The sequence below is a fragment of the Parasteatoda tepidariorum genome, chromosome 11, assembly GCF_982258835.1.
Source record: "Parasteatoda tepidariorum strain Cologne lab strain chromosome 11, Ptep-v5.0, whole genome shotgun sequence".
NCBI classification, from domain to species: Eukaryota; Metazoa; Arthropoda; class Arachnida; order Araneae; family Theridiidae; genus Parasteatoda; species Parasteatoda tepidariorum.
The window spans coordinates 3,887,464-3,907,840 of record NC_141765.1 but is presented as its reverse complement, the minus strand read 5'-3'; the positions used below and the strand labels follow the sequence as shown (position 1 = coordinate 3,907,840).

Sequence of the window (20,377 nt, the reverse complement as noted above, 5' to 3'; positions counted from 1 at the left end):
TTATTCAGTAGGAAACCAAATATCACGAATGAAAAAAGGACAGCATGGCAAAGTATCGAAGGGATTCAAACCCGCTATCTTAACGCTTGAAAGCGTTTGGTGGGGAGTGAAACCCCTTCATATCAATGACTATACAGTTTCAACTCATATTTCTTGTCTTTCCCTTTTCAAAATATTTTTCATGAGTGGCATTGTATGTTTTTTTTGTTTTTTCGTACGTTTATACAGTAGTAATACATTATTTACGAAGAATGGGCTATTGACGACGGCCAGGGAAGCATCACTGAGGATGATCCGAAGACATGCCACCACAATTTTTTATCCTCTGCAATAGGGATGACTCTCATGCTTTGGTAGCCCGACACCTTGCGCCGAAAACCGAGCACTTTACTGTGTAGAAAGAATAGTTTAACGATACTGCGCACCATTGGTCTCTTCGCAGCCTGATCAAAGTAGTCGCCCACTTACTCACTGCTCGCAGCCAGTGATGCGTGACTTCGGTATTTTACTAGGAGCAGCATCTTACTATTATTTTACAGCGGGACTAACATTTATACAACTATGGATGTAGGTAAGCTTTGTTTACTATTGTTAGTTGAGTGGTAGCAAACTGTTGTAGAAGATTCCTTATTTTACATTTTATGAAATTATAACATATTTTCATAGTCCAGCGGTTTTTATGCTTTGAGATGCAAACGTTTTGATAGTAGTAGCTAATTTTAAAAATTCTTTTATTTAGTAGTTTTCTCGTAGATTTAATGTTAGCAATGCATTTAAGGAAATCTATTTAATATTTGTTACGTGTTTATTATATTTATTAAATACAAATTACTATAATTAATTCCGTTTATAATGAGGAAAAATTCCACTGATTTCAAAACACATTTTCGTTTATTTATTTATTTTTTAATATTGATTATACGTCAACTGATACTCAAAATTGAAAGTTATTTCAACCCTAATAATATTTTTCTTGTTTTTCAACTTTCAAATAGTATAGCCCTTAATCAATATGAATTAGTATATATTTTTTAGAATCCTTGTTAAAAATTAAGTCAGAAAGTATACCCAATAAGTATTGTATTTGTAATCTCATCTTTTAAATATTTGTTAAAGTTTAACGTATCACCACTGATAGACTAAAAACATATAAACAAATTTGATCAAAACATACAAACAAATTTGAAAATTTGATGAAATTAGAGCTTTTAAATTCTTTTCATTTTCCCTCAACAATCATATAGGATTTCCTTAGTGATGATTCATAGGATTCCGATAGTACTTTTTCCCTGCTCAAATATTAATTTGCGACCCCTAATGTATAGATATTTTCATTTCTTTTATTTATTCTTAGAGACTCGTAAAAAATATTTATTAAGTTGCTGTCATTACGAATCATCATACGTATTTATTGCATTGTACAACAGTTTTAAAAAAAATAAGAACATATTTGCAAAAGATGTTTTAAACATTTGCTTCGGAATCAACAATGAAATTAGCACTTTGTGTTCCTTCGCTGCTACTAAAGAACATTTGTTAATTTAATATGCTGTTGTAGTAGTTGTTGTCGTTCATTTACGTCGCACTAGAGCTGCACAATGGGCTACTGGCGACAGTCTGGAAAACATCCCTGAGGATGATCCGAAGACATGCCATCACAATTTTGATCCTCTGCAGGGGGAATGGCACTCCCGCTTCGGTAGCCCGATGACCTTAATATAATATACAATAACTATTTTGTATAAGTAAAAATATTAATTTAATTAAAACTTCAACTATTATTGTTGATTGAACTTGGGGAAAAATTTTCAGAAATTAAAAAGTCATTGGATATCACAAGGTTAAATTGGTTCTCATTGATTTAAATTCAGAGTATTTTCTTTTATAAACACCATTTACATAAGATCAATACATAATGTGTATGTTGAATATTAATAATTTTTTAAACTAGTTATTTTCAATTGTTACTAAAGATTAAACTTCTTTATTGCATTGAGGTATTTTTAAGATTTTAAACGTATGATATATGATAATTTGAAATTGATATTAGTAAACAAGTTTATATTAAGTTTAATGCTTATTTATTTGCCTGGTAATTGGTTAGGATGAAATATTTCGTCAAACAGAAACTACTACTGCAATACGCATGACGACATTTTTCGTAATAGAAATTACTTGATGATATTACTTCTAACTATGAAAGAAAATCCCCATTGTCATCCTCATTGAACAAAAGTTTATTCCCTGGTCAAGGAAATTTGAACGAGTTAATCTTGAAAATTTTGTGTGTATTAGTATTGCTGTAAAGTAAGTTCAAATTTATCTGAAAAGATAAATGGTAACATTAAACTCACACAGTTTTAGCATTTAATGTCTGAATTAAATATTATTGGGGATAATTTTGCATACAAATATTATAAATATTTTACGTTACAAAATCTGCAAAAATGGAGTAACACATTACAATGTACTTTGACATTATATCGCAACGCTCCTTTTTTATAAATCAGAAGAACAAAACACCTTGAATGACCCATAATGCCATCTCTTGGTGGTATTCTCGAAAAAAATTTTATAGTGCATTTATAAGAGCATATTCTAGAATACACTTCAACAACCACCTTTTTTTTCAAACATAAATTCAATAATTGAGATTGGAATTTAATTTTCTCATAACATTTTATTGTAAATTGAAATGCATCGAAATATTATGCAATCCAATTTATGACCTCCAACCTTCACCAGGCAATCAAATTGATTTTACATTTTCAGTCACGCCTTTGTCAATAGTGATTTTTTTAGAATTCATTAAAGTTCTTAATCACTGCCGTATAGTTGTAGGTACTCATAATGTGATCGGCTGGAGGGCGCCATTTTGATAGGGGGTTTAAAAGAATTTACAAAATAACAGCGGCCATGGGTGATTTAGCAGAATATGGCATATAAGAAATTTTTTTAATAAATTGCGCTTGCTGATATGGAGGAAATACAATACAGCTTGGAAGAAATATAGTTAAAAGAATCTTATTATTGATTAAAAAATGAATTCATTATAAATTCAAAAGGAAAAGAATATTCTTTTATCTCTGAATAGATCACGAATAATAAAATGGAGGTTTGCAATCTGGTTTGAATTACGAAGCATTTTCCCTTCGAAAGATCTTTGGAAATTCCAGCGAAAATAAAACGTACTCAAAGGTAGCAAAAAAAATATTATGGTTGTCAGAAGTTCCATTAGATTTGGGCCTCAGCCGAATGCTTCGAGAATCCATGGAATTGATGGATAAGTATTTAAAGAATCCCTTGATAACTTTGGGGAAAGAATCTAGTATTCTCTTCTGGATGAAAAATTACTGAAGATTCCCAACTATCATTAAGGTAAAGAGTTAGAACAGTTTTTCAGCTTTGTGTTAATTAGTTTTATTAAAAAATTTTCATGTAGACCCATACATATATTTTGCATCTTATTGAAGAAAAAAATTAAAAATATTCATAGCAAATTAAGAGGATTAATAGAACAATCATATACTTAAAAAAAAAAAAACATTAACAGTGAATCTCTGTTTTGTTTGTTGGCGAAAAACACAATGCTTTTTTTAATAGAAATGAGCAAAAAGTGTGTTTTTTTTTTCTGATTTCAAGTGTTGTTTTTGTATTTTTTTTTTTCAGATTGTAAAGATTATATTCCCAACTATGATTAAGGTGACGAGTTAGAACAGTTTTTCAGTTTTGTGTTAACTAGTTTTATTTAAAAGTTTTCATGTCGACCCATACATATATATTGCATCTTATTGAAGAAATAAATAAAAATATATACTTTGCAAATTAGGAGGATAAATAGAAAAATCATATATTTTCAAAAAAAAAAAAAAAAAAAAAAAACTTAAACAGTGAGTTCATGATTTGTTGGTTAACGAAGAACACGATGTTTATTTTTAATAGAAATGAGCAAAAAATGCGTTTCCTCCGAGTTCAGATGTTGCTTTTGTATTTCTTTTTGGATTGTGATACAACTTCATTAAGATGACCTTAGTATGTATTATGTTAATTTGAGTTAAAATTAGATAACACATATTTAAAGTTCAATTTAAATTTAATGATTAAAATATCTTGAATACAATTAAACAACATTTCTAGATTACAGGGGGGAGAGAAGCTAGAATTACTCACCAGGGCGTCATCACTCGTGCATAGTCACCTTTCAACCGCTAGGCAACCCTTCTACCGATTCCTAAATGGGTGCAACCCCAACAGCAAGAGGGAACTTCACCAAACTCACCCTTTGGCTCACTTTATCGATGTTTTTGGCGCACTTACTATTTTGGGACTCCTTGTTCTGCATCAATTGCAAGGATTATATTCCCAACTATCATTAAGGTGAAGAGTTAGAACAGTTTTTCAGCTTTACGTTAACTAGTTTTATTCAAAAATTTTCATGCTGACCCATACATATATTTTGCATTTTATTGAAGAAATAAATTTAAAAAATATACTTCGCAAATTAGGAGGATAAATAGAAAAATCATATATTTTCAAAAAAAAAAAAAAAAAAAAAACTTAAACAGTGAGTTCATGATTTGTTGGTTAACGAAGAACACGATGTTTATTTTTAATAGAAATGAGCAAAAAATGCGTTTCCTCTGAGTTCAGATGTTGCTTTTGTATTTCTTTTTGGATTGTGATACAACTTCATTAAGATGACCTTAGTATGTATCATGTTAATTTGAGTTAAAATTAGATAACACATATTTAAAGTTCAATTTAAATTTAATGATTAAAATATCTTGAATACAATTAAACAACATTTCTAGATTACAGGGGGGAGAGAAGCTAGAATTACTCACCAGGGCGTCATCAAACGTGCATAGTCACCTTTCAACCGCTAGGCAACCCTTCTACCGATTCCTAAATGGGTGCAACCCCAACAGCAAGAGGGAACTTCACCAAACTCACCCTTTGGCTCACTTTATCGATGTTTTTGGCGCACTTACTATTTTGGGACTCCTTGTTCTGCATCAATTGCAAGGATTATATTCCCAACTATCATTAAGGTGAAGAGTTAGAACAGTTTTTCAGCTTTACGTTAACTAGTTTTATTCAAAAATTTTCATGCTGACCCATACATATATTTTGCATTTTATTGAAGAAATAAATTTAAAAAATATACTTCGCAAATTAGGAGGATAAATAGAAAAATCATATATTTAAAAAAAAACTTAAACAGTGAGTTCCTGTTTCGTTGGTTAGAAAAAAACACGCTGTTTCTTTTTAATAGAAATGAGCAAAAACTGCGTTTCTTCTTAGTTCAAATGGTGCTTTTGTATTTCTTTTTGGATTGTAAAGATTATATTTCCCACTATCATTAAGGTAAAGAGTTCGAACAGTTTCTTAGAATTATATGTCAGTTTTTTTTTATTAAAAAATTTTCATGTTGACCCAGTTTTTATAATTTTGCATCCTACTGCAAAAACAAATTAAAAATAGGCTATCCAAGTTAAGAGGATTAGTGTAACAAACAAACATTTTTTCGAAAAAGATATTAAAACATTGAGTTTGTTTCTTGAAGGTTACTGAAAAACATGCTTTTGCGTAAAAATAAGTGAAAAGTATTTTCTCTGATTTCAGTTATTGCTTTTTTATTTATTTTTAGATTGTAAGGATTTTATTTGTTTGTAGAAAAAATGAAAATATTTACAGTTTGGTAACTGTAAATTGACGATTCAGAATTGATAATTTTGCATCTCATTAAGGAAACAAAAAAAATGTGCCTTCTCAAAAGAAGAGGATAATGAAAACAAATGTACATTTTTAAGAAAGTTGCTGAAACAATGTGATTGTTTTCTTGATGATCAACACAAAACGCTTTTTTTGTAGCGTCGAAATATGCTGAAAATATTTTTTCTTGCTTTAATAATTTTTATCCTTGCTTTCATATATTTTTAGAATTTGAAGTTTATGTTTGTTGCGAAACATATGAATTCGAAAACATTTTACACCTAAAGATAATCAAAGGCAAAAAATTCCTTTCATTGATTTTTAATGCATAGACATGAAACCACATTTTTAATCTTACGAAATACATAAACTTTACAATAAATGTTTATAAATTCATTTAAAACGCACTTTGGAATCTTTCTATTAAACGGGCAACTTATAAAAAAGATTAAAAAAATATTGATAACCTGAAATTTATCAAAATTAAGTTTTGGAAAAGTTTTGAAATAAGCGTTAAATATTTCTTGGAGGTTATTAACTGGTTAAATAAAATAAGATTCCTTTAAATGATTAAATATAATAATTATCTGGTTAAATAAACTAACACCAAGTCTCTTCAAGATTAAACCATGTTTTTATTGGTGATAGGCAAATAAAGTGCAGCATATTTTCAAGTAAGATATATTTTCCGTGAACAGAGCTTGATACAATATGAATTTCGATGAGGAACGTTTTTTTTTCTTGCGTCAGTTTTTTAATGCATCTTAAATATTCTTGCGTCATTAATATCAAATCTTCAATCGGTTTCTCTCTCCAAATTAAATTGATTTTAAATGACATTTTTGTCGAAATGTACAAGTTTTCAAAGTGTTTCATATAATAAATGTGAAATAAATGTCTCAGAAATGTTGCAAAAATCTTCTAGGAGTATTAGAACCTATCATTAGAGTTAAAATTGCTTCAGAACCTATGACCACAATATTGTTATACGCCACTAAAGAAGCTTCCCTATCATGAACTGTTTCTTTAAATGCTTCTAAACAAATCAACATAAAGGAAACATCCGTAGTCGCGTACGATGACATTTCGAATGTTTTTCAATGAAAATTTAATCCTAATGATGCGCCCTTACTTTCCTCGAAGTTTTTCGCAACATTTACTCGACCCCCTATTATATATAATTATTAGCTCGTACATTTTGACAAAAAGTAGACTCAAAATGTCATTTTAAGAAAAATCTGTTGCTTAAGAAGCAAAAATAACTTAATATTTGAAATCCCAGTACCCGAATCAGGCAAGATCAAGTGCTACAAGAAATTTGTTCCTCAGTATCATCAAGATGAGTTCAAGATATTTCAATAAAGCATAACAATCTTTTCTAGAAAAGTTCCGATTAAAAAGTTACAGCTTGTTTTTTGTTGTTTATCCTAGGTGGTGATATTTTTGAACACTTTATTTTTTTCTTGAAACATAAAAATAAATAATAGTATAAACTCTTTTTTTTTTATTCATGAGATATACATTCTATCATTTGATTATGGTAAATATTGAGGCAATGTTTAGAATAATTTAGATTTTAATCTTTTAAAAAAGATACATGGTTCCTAATTTTCAAAGAAAACGCTTATTTGGCAAGATTTTACTTCTGGTTTGTATTATTGCGTGCATTGCATAGTTAGGTATTTTTTTTTTATCTCTGAGGGTTTTTTTTGTCTCTAAAGGTTTTTGGGAAGGAATGTTTGTCAGAGAAGCTCAAACTATAAACAACAAATTGTCAAGAAGGAAAGACATGCTAGTCAAATAGCTGTAGACCAGATATACAAATCCTGACGAATACAACTTCTATAAAAATCACTTTTCTTAAGTTGGATGAAATTTTTCTTTCTATGTCTCTTTGCCCAGCTCTGTCGAGAAAAATGTGATTTCTTTTCTATGGACATTTTGGCTGGATTTAAACATTTAGTTAAGTGACTTGCTTGTTTTCCGCAATCATTTTTTGTTCCTCTGTCTGCAATCATACACTGTAAAAAATTTGGAAACGTTTCTAAATACATATGGGGCAGCTATATATTTAGTCATGTACTACGTGTCATAATTATATCATATTTCATGTCTTTAAGCCTTTGGTGCAGGTATTTTTTATTTTCTTCCAGGGTTCTAATTACAAGTAGAGATATATTTTGGTATTTTTTAAATATAAAAATAGTCTTATAGCTTGTTAGGTCGTTTTCCATTTCTAGACCTGATTTATGTATCATGTAATGAAATCCATGCACTGGTAATAATCTGTTGGGAGAATATAATGATAGTTTTTAATATTACCTTTATTATACAAGCATTTCCATTTCTAGACCTGATTTATGTATCATGTAATGAAATCTATATACTGGTCATAATCTGTTGGGAGCATATAATGATAGTTTTTAATATTACCTTTATTATACAAGCATTTCCATTTCTAGACCTGATTTATGTATCATGTAATGAAATCCATACACTGGTCATAATCTGTTGGGAGAATATAATGATAGTTTTTAATATTACCTTCATTATACAAGCATTTCCATTTCTAGACCTGATTTATGTATCATGTAATGAAATCCATACACTGGTCATAATCTGTTGGGAGAATATAATGATAGTTTTTAATATTACCTTTATTATACAAGCATTTCCATTTCTAGACCTGATTTATGTATCATGTAATGAAATCCATACACTGGTCATAATCTGTTGGGAGAATATAATGATAGTTTTTAATATTACCTTCATTATACAAGCATTTCCATTTCTAGACCTGATTTATGTATCATGTAATGAAATCCATACACTGGTCATAATCTGTTGGGAGAATATAATGATAGTTTTCAATATTATCTTTATTACACAAGCATTAAGCAAAATTTGAAGGTCGGAACTTTCACAATAGCTATTATTTAAAACCATTGTTTGAATAATTTAAAACCATGTTTTGAATAAATCTCCATAACTTTATATTTTTGAATATATTACATTTAATAGTTAATTTTAATAATTGTACTAAAATATAAAATCTAAAAAATGTGTTTTAAATTTTTTTCATTCGTATTCAAAAATTTATCAATAATTGATTTTGTAAATTAAAGTAATTTCAATGAAGAGTAACTGTTTCTCTTAGAATTAAATAATTGCAAATAACTTTGAAAAAAAAATATTGTATGGAAGTGAACTACGTTTAGAAAGATACCTTTAATGCAGGAAAAGGTATTTCATGTTGTATTTTATAATCATAAATTATTAGAATACTTAAATAAGATATTTTGACCGAAATTAATACAAAATGATGAAGAAGGTATGGAAAATATGTTGAAGAAAATTTTTGTCAAAGGGTTATATTCTTTTGAAAAGCATAAAAAAGCAAAAAATTAAATTTTAAGTTTGGTTTAAAATGAGAATCTTAAGACTGAGTGAGTTTAGTGACTCGAAGTCATTGGAACCTGCTCCGAATCACTTTAACTTTTCAAATGTAACTAAACATTTGATAGTCAACTTATCGACGACTTTAGTACGTAGTTTTTCCGTGACATCATAGTTATTTTTATTTGAAAATGATTATTTTATTAGTGTTTCAAATAATTCTGTAATAAAAACTAGCTATAACGAAACAGATATTAACATATAAAAATATTCTGAACATTTTTAGTGGATTTGGTTCAAACAGTCTGTGTATATTTCTTTAAACTGATTCTCGATTTCTGAATGCAAAATCATATAAATTCTCATCTTAATGAAAAAGTTGTAGCAAGAAATACAGTGCAGAAATACAATAATAAGATGTTAATAAGACACTCTATTTAATATTTAATCATTTGTATGAAAAAAAGAATGAAGGAATGCATTCAGTCTCTGACTAGACCAGTGGTTCCCAACCTGGGGGCGATAGAGCTTCTCAAGGGGGCGATAAATCTTAGGGGGGCGATCAGGGGGCGACGAGTACTCAAATGATAAAAATTGCTAATAATATTAATAATAAAAGCTATTTGAGATTGAAATTAAAAATATATATGAAACCTATGGTTCTGGTGTAGACAAAGAATTATGATAGTTAAAAATTTAAAAAAAATTCAAGTGCAGGATTGTTTTCGTCATACGTTTTGGTATCGCAGGCGGAAATTTGAAAAGTCACTCTGCTCCTCTGAGCAATAATACTGCTTCCAGGCGTATTGATGAGATGGCCGCAGACATTGAATCAAAACTCATCAAATTTCTGAAAGAAGGTAAATTTGCGTTGCAGATTGAAGAATCAACTGTGATAGATAACAAAGCTGTTTTAGCTTACGTGAGATTCATAAATGAGAGTAAGGAAATGTTGCTTACAAGAACTTTGAACACAGATACAAATGGATCGTCGATTTTTAAATTGGTCAAAGATTATTTTGAGGTAAAAGAAATTCCCCTCACAAATGTAATTGTTTGTGCAACAGATGGTGCTCCAACCATGTCTGGTTGTCATACTGGGTTTCTGGGTCACCTTAAAAAAGTAGTACCAGAAGTTATCTCACCATTCATTATGTCACTCATCGTCATCTTTTGACTGCGAAAAATTTGTTATTTCTGGCATCAATAAAATAAAAGCTAATTCTCCTAATAACCGTTTGTTCCGAGAATTTTGCCATGAAAATGATGAAGATTTCAAATTCCTGCTCCTACATACAGCTGTGAGATGGCTTTCAAAAGGAAACTGAGCCGTTTCTTCGAATTGGTGGACTCTGTTACTGAGTTTCTCGACACCACTGATCCTGTTTTAAGTGAGAGTTTGAAGCAACGCATATTGGAAACTACGTACTTCACTGATAGTTTTGAAAAAATGAAGTCAATCAACGTAAAACTTCAAGGAAATAAAATGAACATTATCAAGGCTAAGGGAATCATATCTTCATTCATCGCCAAGTTTAATATCTACAAGTCAAACATTAGTCGCAAAGAGCTAATGCAATTTCCAACTCTTAAAAAGTGTTCAATGGCAGATATCGAGATTCTCGAAAATAAAATCTTAATTTTTACTGATCAGCTTGATCAGTTACAAGATTTAATGAAATTAGAAATTCCGGATTAGATTTTCGATCCCTCCTTTTTTAGAAGTTGTGGATAAGCTCACTTCCTCTTTGTAGACTAAGATTTGAGATTTGAAGTATGACTGTGAGGCTAAAGTCGTCTTTAAAAAATACGGTTACAAGTTAGCTTTAGTAAAGTTTATGGACACTTATACACAATTGTGGAAACAAACTGAGCCGCTTCTCATCTCGTTCCCGTCAACATATTTAGTGGAGAGAGGATTTAGTTCTGTCTTCCAGCTGCTCACAAAGCAAAGAGATAGGTTGTACATTTGCTTCAAAGGAGACCAGCCTTTAAATCTGACGAGCATAAAACCTGACATTCAAGCTTTAACTTGAAATACACCAAGCACCAGGGCAGTCATTGAAGTGGTAAAAATGCACTTTCTCCCTCTTCATTTTTTTTCTCAAATTTTAGTTGTTAACGTTTTAACTTTTTCTTGATTACATTAAAATATGAATTTAAAAAAATGTAGTTTTGTTTTTATTATTCCGTTTTAAATATCATATTTTAAATATCATTCCGTTTTAAATATCAACCAAATTGTAAAATACATAGTTTGTTAAAAACTCAAAGGTTCAGTATACTCAGAAAAATGGAAAAAAAAAGCGAAAAGTATATAAGACATCCTAATACACGGTTTTGTAGGATGATAATTTCAATTGAAACATAAATATTTTTCTAATTACGCAATGTATCATAAACTAACCTTAGAAATTTATAGATTTAAACAATATATCGAAGCTGGAATGAATGCGCATTTTTAATTAATTGTTAAATCCTTTCTTAAAAATCCAATAAGATGCATTAAAACTAATTGAAAAACACTTAGTGTCTTGGAAAGAAACTTCCAATTGAAAGAAATTGTTGTTAAAATATAATTTTTTTAAAAGGAAATCTTTTGCAAAATTCAATTTGATATTCCTGAAATCCTACTTAAGAAAGGTACTTCAAAACTAGATGGGGTACTAAAGAGATCCTTCAAATGTTGATTTTTATTTAATATGATACAGGCGACACGTTTTGTTTTTAAATATCTCTTTTAAATTGGTATGTAGAGTTGAGTTAAAAAGTATATGTATCTTAATTTTTATTTTGCTAAGTAAAACTTCATTGTAAATGAGAAAAAAATAGAAAGGATAATATATTTTGTGGCTAAGTGGGGTAGCCATGGTGTCTCGCTTGCCTTCCAATGCAATCACTTGCCTTCCCAACGATGGCTGGTTGATACAAATTTCGCACCCAGCTCGCACCGAACACAGTGCTGACATAAAATATCCTCAGTCATAGACGGATCATGGGTTAAAGTCCCCTTGCTTCCAGGCTAACCCTGGGAGGTTTTCGAGGGTTTTCTCTCCATGTAACGGTTAACGCAAATGCTGGTTAGTTTCATCAAAAAGTCCTCCACAGAGGGAAAAATTACCCCCAATATTTGATCCAGGAGTTCCCTTGTCTTCTGGATTTTGCTCAAAATTAAAATGCCAAGGAGTTGAACGTTAAATGTCTTAAACCCAAAATTGGGTCGACTGTTCAACGACAGTTATACAATAAAATTATTAAATCTAACTTAGCAGTCTTCAAATCAAGTAAAACACACAAACCTTCTTGTTTTTGAGATACACGCACGGAATATTAAAAATATCTCAAAACTTGCTCTTCACTTTCTAATACTTAGAACAAATTTTTGGGAGAACGCAAAAAAAGAAATAAATAAATAAAAGTACCAAATTTGTAATGATATTAGAAATATTTACATCTTTTTTATTAATAACAACTTAATTATTATTACATATCATGTAGTAATTATTTATGATAAAGCAATTTATCGGAAATTGTGAAGCCTTTATAAAAGTGATTATTTGATTTCTTATGTACGCTATAAAAAAATTTGGATCAAATTACTGTCAAAAAGTACCAGCATTCATGGTGTTGATACTTTTGACCGTAAGACTCATTTTTGAAAGAACATATTACAGAACAAAAAATCTGATATGCCGTAAATTTTGGAATAATAATTAACGTAAAATAAGTGAATCACTATAATTAAATAAATATTACTATACAAATTAAGGTACGATAAAAATAGATTTTAGAGTAAAATAATTGTTCGGCAAAATGGATTTTACGGATGATGCACCCAAACTACCGGTACTGCATACTGTAATTTGATTCAGACTTTCTTACAGTATACCATGTAAAATTTGGTGATTTGAGCATGCCTATAACATATTGCTAACCTTATAAAAAACTACCGCCTGTCATATATCATAAATATTAGCAAGTATTCTTACTGCAATGCTGAACTACAACATATAATACATTCTCATTATCGGCTGTCTCTCTCATTGATCTTGTGATGTAACTGGTGGAGAAAATGGAAGCCATTTCCCCAAATATCTCAAAAAATACTGAATATAAATAAATGAAATTTGGTATGGCTTATTCCATGATAATAAAGTATGCAAAACAAAAATGAAAGTGCCATTCACTGGCAAGACCTATTGTCAATAAATCCAATGTAGTCAGAACTTAAGGATAACAATAAAAGTGAGGCTTGTACAGTGTGTGTTGCCTCTAGTATGGTGTATGGTCACCCCTGACAGACAGACAGCAAGCACAACGAGTATGCATGCTGTTAATAAGGGAGTTAAGGAGGACTTGTGGAAGACCCTCCCATTCTTTCACCAGAGCAATTTTTAACTCCAGAATGGTTCTGGGGGGAGGTTGGCACATCGCAATAGCTCTCCCAAGAGCATCCCAGGCATGTTCAATAGGATTCAGGTCAGGGGATTTGTCTGGCCAATCCATTCGTTGAATATCCTCGCTTTTTAGATGCTCATCAACCATATGAGAGCCCTATGTGGTAGCGCATTGTCGTCCATAAAAATGAACTCAGGGCCAACAGCGCCCCTGAAAAGACGTACATTGGGCTCTAGGACCTCCTGCCTGTACCTCTGGGCATTCACGGAACCATTGTCAAACACATGAAGCGGTGTGCGGGTAGCTTGCATGATCCCTGCCCAAACCATGAGTCCTCCACCAGCATAATGGCCCCTTTCGATAATGTTGCTCGGATGGTATCGGGTTCCCTCCATATCAATAACTGTCCAGAATCAGTTTGTAGACTGAATCTGGACTCATCGGTGAAGAGAACATTGAAGCTGTGTCCAATTCTGATGTTGTCTTAATTTTGTCCACCAGTGTACATTCTTTACATCACCTTCAGAAACATGAATACTGCCTTCTTCATTGTGCGAACCTAAAAATGCTCCACCCAGAGTGCAGTATTCTTTGTTGACACGTTATATAAAATAAACAAACGCAAAAAGGTTTGTATTTAAACATATGTTGCATTCAATATACTTGAACTTATCGAAATTAATAATGTAAATATGTAGGATTCAGTGTAAACAATCAAACAGGCAAATGCGAATCACAGAAATAATAGATGTTCACAACCTAATAACTATTATTCTATGCCATATAATTCCTAAAAACGAGTAGGTTACCATAATCCTTCCTGACATTCATTTTAATTAGACTCTTTTTTATTCAATATTTCTTTTAGTGAATATCCGGTTTTAAAAAATAATACCTAGCTAAATAACAATGTCTAAACTAATTCATTAAAAGAATACATAAATAAACTTTTAATTATGTTTTAATGTCATATCTAAATTATATATTACACTTATAATGCGTTATTTTACTCATTCGTTTAAGTTCTGGTTACTTATTTCAATTAATTCTATTTAAGTCATCAACTTCTATCGAACGGTAGATTATTAATTTCTAAGAATGTTGAAAACGCTCTTGTAACGCCAGTTTTTATTTAAGAAGGATCTTATTATTTTTTTAAACCGTTTAATTTTGATTCGAGAAAATAAATTAACTTGCATAAAATTATCGGTTGAAGCTCACATAAGTAAGAAAGCATTTTACTGTAAGGTGCATATTAGATGGAATAAATCATTTTTAAATGGTGTTTGCTCATTCTAAATAACTGTTTAATTATTTAAAAGCATATATATTACTCAAATGTTTCTTAGAAGCATGTCAAATGTCTTATTACAAAACATACTTTCCTTAATATATAAATATTTAAATTTAAAACTCGCATGAATAAGAAATCATTTACAGTAATGCACAAATGAATCGAATAAATTTTTATGAATTTAAGATGGTATTTATTTATAAATGCATGTTTCATAGTAGGTAACTTTTTATAGTATTTTAATTAACTAAAAGCATACGAATGTTTCTCTAAAAGCATGTCAAATGTCTTGTTGCAAATTATATACAGTATGTTTCTTAACCAGCTCCCTTAAAATGTAAATCACTGTCAGTCACATAAATAAGAAAGCCTTTTACAGTAGCGCGCACAAGAATAGAATAAACCTTTACAAACTTTAAATAATGTTTACTTAAAACAGCATGTTTAATGCGATGATTAAAGAACACTCTGGTGTGGGGGTTAAGAGGTACGAAATTGCCACTTGAGTTTTCGCCCTTTTATAGCACCTTCATTACGCTTTTAAAGTGCAAAACAATCGCTTCAAATGCTTTGAGTATTATCTACATTTTTGGAACTAAAAATTTTTATTTTTCAAATACATTTATTTTACCCCATGTATAATGATTTGATGAAGGTAGCGTTTGATTATACCTAACCAATAATTAGCGTCATTTGTTGTTGCGCTATTATAAAAATGTCAAAGTATTAAATCATGCGAAAAAGATTTGACATCATAAAGAATCATTATTTATATATAAAACAGTACTTGATGAACAAAAAGCTCTTTTTAGCTAGTAAAAGACTTGATCCAAAGGTTAAATTCATTCATTCTATAATTAAAACTAAAAAGACCCATATTGTATGGGCAACTAAATTCTCGCTTTTTTTTTCTAATTTTAAAATTCTTTTATGATCATTAAATATTTTTATCATAATATTTAAGATCACTTAAAAAAGGAATTTTTGTTCTACCTGAATTTATCTTTTTATTTGTCCGAGTTCATTTATGTTGTTTTTCAGATTATTAAAATGAAATGTTACGTAGAAAAAATAGGCTGGCCCTCGCATTTCAAACTTTTAAAAAATTTAAATAAAATCCTGGAAACTTAGTTACATATTTATTAACTTTATGAAAAAGCTTATTATTCTCCAATTGTTAAATGAAAGCTTATTTTTGCCGAAAACTTAACGTTTTCTGGATACACTATTTACTTTAGATGTGGTAAGCATTAATGCAAGAAAACCTTATTTGACATGTTAGTTACATCCTATGTAAGGAATTTTAAGTAGGTCCTCAGCTACATTATCTGAGACAATTACCTCCGTTTTCCCTCCTTGAGTACAGTCTTAAGCTTATGCTAAATACGCTCTTGTACTCAATTCTAGGGCATGCAAATTAGCCACGGTGTAGGAAGTTGTTTTGTTTGGCCTGATACGACAAATTGATTACTTTGCAGTTGCTTAATAATAACTTATTAATTCTTAGTCCTACAGATATTGCTTTACATTATTCAATTCATCATAAAAAAAACACAAGACATTATTATTTACTTGTCTAGACAGGAATTCTTGACGAGTACATAGGTATAATAAAATATTGTGCTTACTTCATACTTACTAAATCTCTTTTAATTTCTGAACTATTATTCCTATCAACTTGGTTTTGATGTCATTCGCTTTAGTGCCAAAAATATGAAGGAAACAATATATTATGTGTTTCTTTCCGTTTTGACCCCTTCTCTTCCTCAGTAAATTCAAGATGGCAGATAAGGCTCACCTCTGAAGAGTGCGAAAGCTTAGTGCGTCAATAATGAGCTCAAACAACAATTTTAAAGTAATTTTCAACTCTTTCCTTATTATCTCCATATTCAACTATACTTTGAAACGGGAGAACTAAGTTAATACGATAAATACTGTTTAGCAAGGAAATGACACCAAGTACATGATAACGTAAATTTTTATCATCGTAAAATTGTTTACAGATTTTAAGGGTCTTTTAATAGTTCTTTAAATATAATCAAATATCACTTTACATATAACTTCAAATGGAAAAATAAATAAAATATGAAGATAAAAAAAATAATAAATAAACGTTTTTGCTGCACATTGGTGGAATTTTCATTCTAAAATTAAGCTACCGGCAGCAGTCTGTCCTTCCATGAGAAAACCTAACCGTAAAGTTTACGGTAAAAAAGTAAAAACATTTTTTTAACATTTAAGGGGCTGAAACTGTTTACATGTGGTGTGGTTTAAGAACCATGAATTCCATAAAAATCAAGGTTTCAAAACAGCAAAAAGAAATATTAACTGGACATTGGAGTTAGGTAATGGACATTCGAATCAGGTTGAGTCGTATTTTGTCAAACAAACCGTGGAATTTGGTTTTATTAGTTTATCTGTTGTAGGGAATGGGAAATACTAAATTTTTTGGTGTTAAACAGCTCTGTGGTGGTGCTATGAGTGAATAAGTGAAGCTATCATTGTATTAAGAAATGGAACAAATATTGTGGCGTCAATGGTGGATTCTAATTCCCGTTCAGCCAAACATGAGATTGGCAGATTAGCCAATACCTCCTAGATGGGACGAAAGCCGAAGGACGCAAAACGATGACTCATACAGTTAGGCCCAGATTCGCTGATCACTTCTGACGATGACGGGTTTTTTTTCTTCCGTTTCTCGACACTTTTTCGTAACTCTTCTACTAATTTTTTACTTGTTACAAATTATTATTTTTTTTTTTGTCTGGATTAAATGTTCTTAAATTGTGTAAAATACTTAATATATTTATTTGTTTTCAGAAATGATTAACAATAAAGCAATTCTAACAAAAATAACTGCTGTGTGAATGAAAAAAATATTTTTTTAAGCATTAAATACCAGTTTTATTTTATAAATTGGAAAATTTTATCTAGCTTTTTGTTATAAAATGTATGGATTAAAAACAAAGAAATATATTCTTAAAGGGATTTTACACTTTTATTATTATTATAGTTTTGACATAAAACTAAGAAAAGCGTCTTTTTTTTATAATACGATACTTAAATTTTTAGTAGATGATTATTTTGGATTTTAATGATTGTGTTTTGCATGTTATTAGAACCAGAGCATACGAAATAAAATAGAAATCGGATCTAAACAATGACATAAAATGAGCTTAGGAAAATTTAGAAAATCAAATGCAGTCTTCAAACAAGGCTTAGGTAGAAAAAAAAAACATATCAAAAGCATGATTATAATTTGTATTTTTTTCCTGTGGAAGTGTGATTGTTAGAAATGATAAACTAAAATAAAGTAAACAGCCTTAGATAACAAATGTTTTATTAAATAGCAAATTCAAAAAATGATAAATGAAATGCAAACACAAATTTTACTGAAATATGTTACACTTTTAGTAACATTTAAAAAAGTATAATTTTTACTCACCACACTGATAAACTAAAATAAAGTAAGCAACCTTAGATAACAAAGATTTTATTAAGTAGCAAATTCAAAAAATTATAAATAAAATGTAAACACAAATTTTACTGAAATATGTTTAACTTTCAGTAACATTTAAAAAAGTATAATTTTTACCTATCAACTTAGATTTTTAGTGGATTTCATAAGTGTTTTTAATTTTCTTTCTTTAGCTTTTGAATGGGAGGCATAACAAATGCTATCATTTTTCAATTAACAATAGTTATTTATTAGGATGTTTACAAATTTCTTTACAATACAATGAATGACAACATCTGAAGAATGTTCATTTTCACAATAATCAAAATTTAAGTGTTTCTCTTCGTCATTCAATACAGCTTTGATTATGTTTAAAGAGATAATTCTCTGATTATGAACTTTTAAAAAACTTTCTTCAAATTCAGTTGATAGTTTTGAAATAATTACATAAGAGTACAAACCAATAGTTATAACTTCCTCCACAGGGTATTTTAGTCCACCACGATCTTGATGGTGAATCAAAATGTTATTTTCATGATAAAGAATTTCTTCATGTTGAATGAACGGCATAACCAGCAAGGTAAACAATAACAGGCATAATTCTATTAGATTGTAGCAAATCCTCTTCTGTTACATTTATTTCAAATTTGTTATTGCATAGTAAATTACTGTTAAGAAATTCGCTCTCAATATTGTTTAAATCTATTTTAACATAGCCAAAAACATTCGATTTTAAAATCAATGGCAAAGTAGATTGAAGCCTCAGCTTCATTTCCGATTCATATAATTGAGTTCATACTGGTCGCCAGCTAATTGTCTATATTTACCGAATCTTGCTTCTAAACTATCAGTTTGAAATTTACCTGCCAGTATAAATTTTAAATCTAACTCTTCAGTGCAATAGCGACAAATTTTTTGTATGCCATGAGTTATTAAAGATAGAGCTAAGTGAGTTTCTGAGGTTAATCTACCAGTATCAGAAATATCTTTTTGCCCCATAGTGATAACCAGTCAAGAAATGCGCTTAAAAAACTAAAAGAAAAATTGTTTAATCTCAAGGGCTTTTGATATTCATTCCTTTTATGAAATCCTTCAGTTACTGTTCTAACATTCATAATATCCCGCCAATTTACAAAAATTTCTATGCATTCAGCTGTTGATTTTAGATCTAAAATATTAAATTTTTCCTTAAGTGAATTTATAGCTCCAATTAACTGTCTATTGAATATATTTAAAGCAAGTTTTACGTTTTGTCTTTCAATGATAGAAGGAAAAAGAAATTTTGTAATCAATGTGGGTGCATATTTAACCAAATTAGACCTTTCAAATTCGTGTAACTTACGTAAAGCTTGAAATGAAGCAGTTTTTAATGGTAAATTTTTTACATTATCATTAGCAACATCTACCTGAAATTCTGGATAAAACATACAAGAATTATAATTTTTTTGATTTAGCCAATTGTTCCTAACGCACTTAATTATATGAACACTATCAATAATAAAAAATAATTTTCTACTACCATCAAATGGGTGTGGATATTCAACCTGAACTTTAGGAGGTGCTGAAAATTTGGAATTTGCCTTGTGGTTTATAGAATTATTGTCACTTATGACACAAAATGTATGAAAACCTATAGTTTCAAGCCCAATTAATGTCTTTTTAATAAATTAATAGAGCGCATCAGCATTCACGGTTTTTACTGGTATTATTGCTACAACATCTTTGAACTTGATTCCACACTCTGCACCATATAAACATAGGCAGAGTTAGCAGCCTCAATAGAATTATATGACGCTCCTAATATATTGCCCACCGTAAAGGTTTTAAATGGACTTCATCTATCATAACAGTAACGGTTTTATCTGTATCAGTTAAATAATCAAATTTCTGTTTAATGTAAGATAAGAAGTTGTCCTCAGTGGATTCATTTTTAGGACTAATATCACATGACATAATCAATTTTTTTATAGTTGAATGATGCGGTAGAATAACATAACCACTGCTTCTCAAAAAATTATATGCGTGAGGAGATATAGATAAAAACAATGAAGAAAAAATGAGAAAGTCTGTAGAGTATCGGTTTTGATTTTTTTGAGTAAAAAGTAAAGATAGCTGCT

The 20,377-nt window shown here is 29.8% G+C and overlaps 1 protein-coding gene and 1 long non-coding RNA gene across 3 annotated transcripts in view; one reads left to right on the top strand and one right to left on the bottom strand.

Moving 5' to 3' along the window:
• Positions 1-4,221, bottom strand: part of LOC147801188 (uncharacterized) — a 62,400-nt gene extending 58,179 nt beyond the window's left edge. The window contains exon 1 of the long non-coding RNA XR_015430564.1: positions 4,171-4,221. This is a non-coding gene — a long non-coding RNA (uncharacterized LOC147801188). The remainder of the gene's footprint in view (positions 1-4,170) is intronic.
• LOC107446622 (transient receptor potential-gamma protein-like) overlaps positions 1-20,377 on the top strand; it is a 341,741-nt gene that overhangs the window by 206,021 nt on the left and 115,343 nt on the right. The window lies entirely within an intron of this gene.